The 8,159-nt window shown below is 45.9% G+C and overlaps 1 protein-coding gene and 1 long non-coding RNA gene across 10 annotated transcripts in view; one reads left to right on the forward strand and one right to left on the reverse strand.

Moving 5' to 3' along the window:
- WDFY3 (WD repeat and FYVE domain containing 3) overlaps positions 1 to 6,259 on the reverse strand; it is a 155,346-nt gene extending 149,087 nt beyond the window's left edge. For all 8 annotated transcript variants that reach the window (XM_038135829.1, XM_038135836.1, XM_038135834.1 and 5 more), the window contains exon 1: positions 5,850 to 6,259. The gene's annotated coding sequence lies outside the window, so the exon portion shown is untranslated. The remainder of the gene's footprint in view (positions 1 to 5,849) is intronic.
- Positions 6,260 to 6,265: 6 nt separating this feature from the next.
- On the forward strand, positions 6,266 to 7,180 carry LOC119700565. 2 transcript variants are annotated; one of them, XR_005256806.1, is made up of 4 exons: positions 6,266 to 6,423; positions 6,515 to 6,628; positions 6,842 to 6,946; positions 7,083 to 7,180. It is a non-coding gene; the product is annotated as an uncharacterized LOC119700565 (long non-coding RNA). The 2 variants fall into 2 exon arrangements; XR_005256805.1 differs by having other exon boundaries at positions 6,300 to 6,355.
- Positions 7,181 to 8,159: the final 979 nt, after the last annotated feature.

Consider the following 8,159-nt stretch of genomic DNA (forward strand, 5'->3'; position numbering starts at 1 on the left):
CAAACACAGACTTGAGGCAGTTCCTGCTGTAGAAACCCCCTTTTCCTGTTATAGCCCATCTGTGAGCTCAGATTTTGGTTCTCAACAAGAACCAGGGATAAGAAGCAACACTATTTATCATCATGGCATTCAAACACACTCCACTTTCTGAAGCAACATGCCATCGCCTATTCACACAAATCAAACCATCCTGCTCTGGGCAACACCGAGATTTTTACCATGTCTTCAGATTAAAATAATAAATCATCTGGTAATATAAGAACATAAAACATGGTTCACTTGCACCCACATTCCACCTGGCAGAATGATACTGAGAAAAGTAGCACTAGGTAGAGCTACTCTCTCATACCCAATGCATGGTGATAACTCTGACAAAAGCTACATTAAAATAGAAAGCCAGATGTACATTTTTCTCAAGAGCTACTGGTCCACACTCTCACTGAAGTAATCACATTCCAAAATTGAAAGACCCCAAAAAAACCCAAAACACCTAAGAATGTGTAGGAGTATCTTCTCCTTCTAGCCATGTGTCTATCTTTGCACTACCAAATTGTCAGCTCTGAAGGTTTGGATTTTTTTCCCCATTTGCTTATTTGATATAGCTGATTCAAGATAAGGATCAATGTTGCTAACTCCCCCTTAATTCTGAAATCCATCACTACAATTCCTCAAATGCAAATTCAAAATCAAATCTGTCACAGCCATTAGTAAGAAAATGTATAATTCAACAGAGGGACCAGCTTTGTAGTTAAATGGGTCTGACTTCTCTAAGGTAGATGTCTTAGAATTGGAAAAAGAAGCTTAAGTTACCCATGGAACTCATGAATACTCACCCAGCCTGAAAAAGCAGGAATCTATCTCTTACATGCTTCCAGTAAAACAAAAAAATTGTGTAAAGCAAGAGAGAAAGGGATGAAATAAGCCACTTGGAAAATCCACTTCTTCTATGTGTTTTCAAATTTATTATTATCTGTACATTAGGTTAGCCAAAATGATCAAAGCTTTTTCCATGTCATACTGTAATAAAACCACATGGAAATAAAAATATTTGTGAAGGTGTAGGAACTAAAGATCCTATTAATGCATTTCTGATTGTTATAATTCAGATGCATCCATCTCATCTTTTGCTGACATTTCTTAAAATTTGCCCAGAAATAAGAAGCCACTTGCCTTCATACTATTCAACATCCCTTATTGGTTATGGCTCCCACACAATTCCCTCTTTCCTAACACAACACTGTTCTACTGCATTTGAAATTTCAGAAGGTTTTTTTTTACATGTGCAAGTTCTGCAAATCTGTTCCTATTCTGCATTATGTGAGAAGCATTACAAGTCACATGCTCAAGATAGGCAGAAATCCATCACAGGGTATGGATGAAACACCAAAACCAGCAAAGCAGTCAAATTCCTCTTCCCTCATATGTGAAAGATCCCAAAAGATGGCATGTAGCTCTCACTGGAACAAAGTAGTTCCAAAAAAAAAATCAAACTTTTTTTTTCCCCAAATCTCAATATAGTTTTACTTCCACGATCACAGCTTTGCTCAATAGGTAGGGAGAGTAAAAAAAGAAAAATAAAAAATTGCACCATAAAAAAAAAGCCAAAAATATTACCTGCTGTCATTCAAAATTTCAAAAACATCAGCAGAATTGTCAAAAATTATGTCAATTCCACATTTAATCAGAAAATTTTGCCCCAGAGCTTTCATGGGAAAAATCTAAAGATGTAGGTCATCTTCACTCACAAAAGACTCAAAGGAAAGAAAAAAAAACCTCCTGCATACTTACAGCAAAGCAAACAGAAAAGGAACAAGACCTGTTCTTCCTTCTTTGGACTGGATAAAGCGGCCCTTCTCTCTTGTTTTGAAAGCCTTGATACCAGCCAAGAGCTCCTAGCAGGTGTAAGAAAGTTCCCCCAACAGTGACACCAGCACCTGAGGCCTCCCCAGCACCACGGCCACCACAGCAAGATGTTGCCATTCAGTCCTCAGAGCAGTCACCAAGTCCCTGTTTGTACCAGGAAGGTGCTGTATTTATATTACAGGTGCATCTACCTGTAATATCCAGAAGAACAGGGGATCTAACTAAAAAGCCAAAGCCTGCACTACTGCCTCCTCAAACATGGGTTGCTTGCCAAACAGACGCTCTCAAGGCTGGATCACAACTAACGCATACTCAGTCCTGAAAGGCTTGCAGTGCTCTCACCTGAGCCAAGAAGTTGCTCTCACCTCCCCACCAATGACTTCAGTTAAAATGTTACATCCTGCCAGCAGGATTTTGTACCCAACAAAAGGATATGGCAACACTTTCTATACTGTCTGTGGGACAGTGGCTTAAAACAAATGCGCACATGGACCTTATAATCCTTATATGTCCTCCCCAGCCTGGACAACGCATGAACAGCCCAGCAGGAGGATGAAAGTCTCCAATGGAAGATAAACAGTTTCACTCTTGTATTACGAAACTGTAAACGAAATGACAAAGTTAAAGAGAGCTACACTAGGAGATATGACAATCTTACATCAATGCTCCTCAGTCCTTCAACACATGAAGGCTTAAAGACTCAGGCTGTTGGTCACTTAGGGCAAATAAGTAACAAAAAAAGTACTTTTTAAAGCAATCAGCATTCCAAGCACATCAAAGAAACTGTTATGTATTTGTCATAACTTGGACATTTTCAATAGTGTACTACTGCAATCAGCAACACCACCAGCATGAAAAAAAAAAATCAAGAAGAAAACCAGTGAAGTTAAAAGCTTCTATATTAAAGCCTTGAGGAAATAATTTGTTTTCCACCTACGCACATATCCAGAAATTGTACTGTGGACCAACAGAAAATTCTATTTCCCATTACAAAATGCAAGTTACATTCTAGTAACATATCATAAGAATAGACTTCCATGGTAATAATTATCAGAAAAGCAAGCAAGCAATAGGGGGTAAATTGTGACTTAGATGTATGGTTTCTCACAGCATACTTTATCTGCACTCTTCAAAATCTGTTTACTTGGGACAAATGACACAAGACTTCCTCATGGCAGGAAGTCCTGCAAGTCAAAGGCCACTGCTGAAACAGTATTTCCACTATTTTGCAGTAGGGACTGAAAATCACTTACAGACATGAACAAAACTGCTAATTAACACGAACAGATTTGTCCTCTGTCAATTTAACCACCCAAGAGGGAATCACTCTCTTCTCTTTATATTTTTCAGCTTAGTGCATCTTCAGAAACCCAAGTGAATGCCCAGAACCCAGCCATGGAACAATTAATATCAACATTTGGGAAGTGAAACACCATGTTACAACACCAAAGTTTCCAAACAATCTCATGACAGTCCTGAGCATTTCAAAGGGTAAGGAGAACATCTGCACACACTCACTCCCACTCCCTGCACATAAAGCACCACTGAAGTTTCCTGAACACTAAAAATCTCACAGAACACTTGCGGAAAACTGTGAATTAGTTAATGCAAGGTCGGTGGATGTGAAACACACTGCTGAATTCCTCTAACAGCAACAGACATCAATGCATCCTGAAGACCTGCTCACCTTGCACACTTCTGCCAGTTTAGCTCCACTAAACCAGAATTAAGTACCAAGGTTTGCGTAGCCACACAGGCAGCTGTCAGATCACCTTCTCAGACCATTCCTGTACCAAGATGCAACAAGATAATGTAGCCTTGTTATGTCAAGGTTGAAATTATCAATAACTATAACTATTTTTTTATTTAGCATCTTTCTGTTACTACTTTGAACAAAAAGATAAGCGTTCTTTTCCCATAGTCCCATTCACTTTCCCTAGTACTGTGTGGCAGCAGTACTACCAAGTAGCTGATCTTGATGTACTGAACTGGAAACAAACAACATTAGACATACCAACCCTTACTTAAACCTTGATACAGAAATGTTGTATTACATTTTCAAATGGGTGCTGAAGATACTAAGTCACAGCAGCACCATGAGCAATTTGCTTTAACTAGATAATCAGCTGGCTAAGAGATGCAATATGACCGTAAAAACCAAAACACACCACATTTTTATTCCAAGTCTAGCAGCCTAAAATTACCCAACTAGAAAAGCAAATGTGTCCAGTTGCTAGCAAACACATACCAAACTGAAGAATACCATGCATCATCCTCCAATCTGATATTTGAGGGATTCTTCTACCCGAAAACACCTTGTTATCAACAGTGTTGAGTATTCCAGAGCTGGCTCCAATTGAGCTCAACAGACCCACACCGCATAGTGATGAGACACCCACTCACAGTCCAAACGTGCAGCTGAAGTAAGACTGCCAGCATGTCTTGACCAGGGCCACATTAACATGGACACATTTCCAGGACACAATGCCTGCCTGCCTATAACCTAAAAGCAAAGAAAGAGACTTGGCCGGCTTACTGCCACTGACCAGTTCCCACAGCAGGTAAGTTCCTATCTTCAAATGCTGTATGTCAACCAAGATTGCACAGGATGAGTGAGATATTGCAGAAAAGTCAGTTCACACAGACTGTACAATTTGTTCACATAGCCTACTTCAAGATACTGCTAGCTTGTCACCAAAATGTGCCAAGGATGCAATCAAGCTGGCTCTCTTTAGAGCCTGACTGGATCCATAGGATTCTGTGAGCTCAGGAATATCCTACAGCTGTAAAGCCATAACTGGGCACAGAGGCATGCAGAGGCATCAGGGAGCAAAACAGCTTTGGTGAAGAAAAATAACTTCTGTTAGCTACAACACGCAAAAATTACTTCTCTTAACAGGAAACCCACCACTTGTTTTTTTGTAGTAAAATTTCATGGTCTAATATGTGGACACGCATGGACCTTGTCACAAACCAACATTACCAAGAAACCAAAATTCAGTCATTAAAATAAGGCCAGAACTCAAAGGTCTACACTGAAATCTTGCAAGTTACTCTAGTTAGCCAAAAAATTTCAGTTAAATTATTCATGAAACTATAGATCAAAATACACACATCTAGTCCTTTGCATTTCTTCCATAACTGTTTTGCTATGCAGGCACAGCTAGAAATTATAGTCTTAATATTTCAAGGTGAACATCACACAGGGTTTCAGTACCCAGCACGACTGACTGGTCTCTATGCAAACCTCTACATTTGCGTGGACCACCTCTCAGAACTGCAGGGCGAAAAACATGCTCAAGACAAGGAGCAGGTACTTTAGCAACCCCGCAAATCCCCCCAGTACAACATTCTGAACCCTCCAGGAGCCACGACTCCCCTGTCCCCAGGGACGCACTGGGGACAAACCTGTCAGGTTCTGTAACTTCAATGTCCCTGCCGCACCGCGGGGCCGACAGCTCGAGGCTGCCGCCAAAATCAGCACCCGCATGAAAAATCAAAATAAAACGCGGCGGGGAAAAGCCGACCCGACCCACCGCCTGTGAGCCGCCCAGTGCCCGCGGCGGCCCGGGGCGACACTCCCTGCAGGCCTCCCCAGGGCTGGGGCCGGCAGGCCCCTTCCGCACCCCGCCGGGGCTCCCGCGGGAAAGCCGCCCGCCCCAGCCACAACAAAGGCGGACGGAGCGGCCCAGCGCTCGCGGGGCTCCTTCGTGACCCCCGGGCTTCCCCCGGGCCCCCCCTCGCCGCGGCCCCGGCACAGCCCCTGCATTGAAGCCGGAGGGGGGGTGCCCGCGCAGTGACAATGATCAGCGGCCCCCGGCACCTGCGCCGCCGCCCCCTCCTCCAGCCCGCCCCGGCCGCTCGGCATCCCCGGGGAGCGGGGCCTGCGGCCGGGCTGAGAGGGCGCCGGGTCTCCCCGGGCCCGCCGACGGCGCAACAAAGCGGCGGGGCTCGGGAGGCGGCGGGTAGCGCCGGCGGGCACTCACCGGGGGGCAATGAGATCCCGGCGGTGCGGCTGTGCCGGCCCGGGGAGGGGGCGGCGGGCGGTCCGTCCCTCCTCGCTCTCCTCTCTCCGCTGTGCTCTCTCTCTCCGCGAGCAGGGCTCGGCTCAGGGGGTTACGCAGCGCGGCGGCCGCGGCCGGGCGGTGCGGACCGGGCCGGGAGGACGGCTCCTCCCGGGGGAGCTCCGGCGGGAGGCGCCGCCGCCGCCGCTGCTGCTGCTGCTGCTGCACCGTCCGGGCGCCGGGGTCGTCCCGGCCCCATCAAGGCCGGGCCGCGCTGAGGGGGCCGCGGAGGGAGCGGGGCCGCTCCCCGTGGCGGCTGGTGGCCATCTTAGTCCTCCTCCTCCTCCTCCTCGGCGCCGCGTGCCCCCTCCCCGCCCGGCTGCCAGCACTGCCTCCTCCCTCCGCTCCTCCTCCTCCTCCTCCCACTGCTCCCGGCTGGCTGCGGTCGCTCCCGCGGACCGACGAGGCCGCCCAAGGAGCGCGATTTGGTACTAGCAGGCCGTGGGCCCGCTTCTTAATTCTAGGGCTTATTACAATTATCTTACCTTTTGGAGCGGTGGGTTTGGCTTCTTCCCGTTCTGTGGCAGAATTCCCACTCCTCTAGCGCTGACCGCCTGTGTCCCATCCCCTCTGCCCCGCCGCCACAGGCCCGAGCAGCTGACACGCGAGGAGAAGCCGTCCCGGGCAGGGACCTGGATGTGCGATGAGAAGGGGAGTGCAGGTCGATGCCGAAGCAAATAAAGCTTGAGCTTGGGCTTGAGGTGCTTTCCCTTTTGCTCTTGGTCAAGTATACATCTAGGGAATGTCCCCTGGATATCCCTAGTGCCGACCACAAAGAGGATTGAATGCCTGTGCTGACCAACCACTCTGATCTGTATGATCCAGATGTTGAAACAGAATTAGTTACACTTTTCCTACTTAATCCAGAACTCCTGTTAAATTCCCAAAGCCGAAGGACTCCTTTTTGTCTGCAGGACAAAACATCGCTTTAGCCTCACGCTGGGCACAGAGTGCAGGATGTAACTGCAACCCCGGGGCAAACTTCATCCACTTGGACACTCCTGAGGAGCAGTGCAAAGGTGTGTCCACACGTGAGTGACCAGATATCCTTCTGCCTTTTTCCAATCACTTGTAAACTTACCTCCTCTAAGAAATCAGCTGCTAGCAGCCATTCACTCTCTAGCAGTTTTGTTTGGCGTATTTTTTTGTTTACAGAATCCCTTCCGAAGCCTTCATTGAAAAAACAAAATAGCAGTTTGGAGAATCTGGCTGCAGGGGTAAAAGCTGCAATAAACAATGCACAAACCATCCGAGACCTCTATGTTTCATTGGCAAATTATCACAAGCACCAGGAACCGGGACCATCGCCTCTTGTCTGTGCTACAGGGGCTTATTAAAGGAAGTTGTGTACTCTGTTGTGCTTGAGGATAAATGGAGTAACACCATTTATCCATTCTTTCTCTGGCCGTTAGTATCAAACATGTAAATGCATTTAATGTTTTTTCTGGCTGATGTTCTGCTGTTCAGCTGGCAGTGAAAATTATGCAGTCCCATTCGGATGGGAAAAAACTGCTTAAAACTTACAGATGTCTTTAGTGAGGCTAGCTCTACTTCAGCTCCCGAGAAGCACTCACTGAAGACAAAAATATAACTCCAAACAAAGAAAGCCTACTTCTCCCAACTGAAAAACAAAATAAGCAAGGAAAAGTGTGTAGCATCCTTGCCTACATAATACAGTGCCATCTTTACTTGTTAAAGACATCTTCAGGCATTCAAAATTCACTGTGTGGCCAGAAGCAACATTTAGCCCAGCTCAGGAGAACAGTCCAGGCTATAGCTTAGGTTGGAATGGAACCAACTGTCCCTTTGCAATACCCGTATTTTTTTCTGTGCAGGACAGTCAGTGGAGAACCAAGAGAGAAATCATGCACAGTATATCAGCCGTAGTCCTGTCACAACAACTGTAATATGATCAGTGGCAGAAGCTCTTAAAACAGTTGGTATTCTTGTGTCTCTCAAGAAAAACTTAAATTTTGTTCCATATGTATCTTGTTTTGCCCTTCCTAATGAAATGCTTACTTTTGCCTACTTTTTAGACATAGAGCATTGTAACAACTTCTTCCCAACTCTTTGCAGCCTCCCATTCCCACATCACCTGCTAACGGCTGAAATTGTCACTGTCTGCTACAGAAAAAAAAAATACATTTCTCTATGGCTAAGGCCGTATAGGAAATGTTACAAGGATAATAAGGGGAAATGAGGATGTTCAAAACATGAAACTACAGATTTTCT

This window comes from Motacilla alba, chromosome 4, assembly GCF_015832195.1.
Source record: "Motacilla alba alba isolate MOTALB_02 chromosome 4, Motacilla_alba_V1.0_pri, whole genome shotgun sequence".
NCBI classification, from domain to species: domain Eukaryota; kingdom Metazoa; phylum Chordata; class Aves; order Passeriformes; family Motacillidae; genus Motacilla; species Motacilla alba.